Genomic DNA, 805 nt, shown 5'->3' with positions numbered 1-805 from the left:
CTGAAGGACTGTCTGGATATGTGGACTCCCTACTCAGACCCTACGCCACCAGCACTCCCAGCTATCTCCGTGACACCACAGATTTCCTGAGAAAACTACAATGCATTGGTGACCTCCCAGAAAACACCATCCTAGCCACCATGGATGTAGAGGCTCTCTACACAAACATCCCACACACAGATGGAATACAAGCTGTCAGGAACAGTATCCCTGATGATGACACAGCACAACTTATTGCTGAGCTCTGTGACTTTATCCTGGTCTGGAGTATTGTGTCCAGTTCTGGATGCCACATTTCAGGAAAGATGTGGACAAATTGGAGAAAGTCCAGAGGAGAGCAACAAAAATGATTAAAGGTCTAGAAAACATGATCTGTGAAGAAAGATTGAAAAAATTGGGTTTAGTCTGGAGAAGAGAAGACTGAGAGGGGACATGATAACAGTTTTCAAGCACATAAAAGGTTGTTACAAGGAGGAAGGAGAAAAATTGTTCTCTTTAACCTCTGAGGATAGGACAAGAAGCAATGGGCTTAAATTGCAGCAAGGGTAGTTTAGATTAGACATCAGGAAAAACTTCCTAACTGTCAGGGTAGTTAAGCACTGGAATAAATTGCCTAGGGAGGTTGTGGAATCTCCATCATTGGAGGTTTTTAAGACCAGGTTAGACAAACACCTGTCAGACAAGGTCTAGATCAGGGGTCGGCAACGTTCGGCACGCGGCTCGCCAGGGTAAGCACTCTAGCGGGCCGGGTCAGTTTATTTACCTGCTGACGCGGCAGGTTCAGCCGATCGCGGCCCCCACTTGC

This window comes from Terrapene carolina, unplaced genomic scaffold (genome assembly GCF_002925995.2).
Source record: "Terrapene carolina triunguis isolate 2854851 unplaced genomic scaffold, T_m_triunguis-2.0 Scaffold210, whole genome shotgun sequence".
In the NCBI taxonomy this organism is placed as follows: domain Eukaryota; kingdom Metazoa; phylum Chordata; order Testudines; family Emydidae; genus Terrapene; species Terrapene triunguis.
This window is presented reverse-complemented; position numbering follows the sequence as displayed.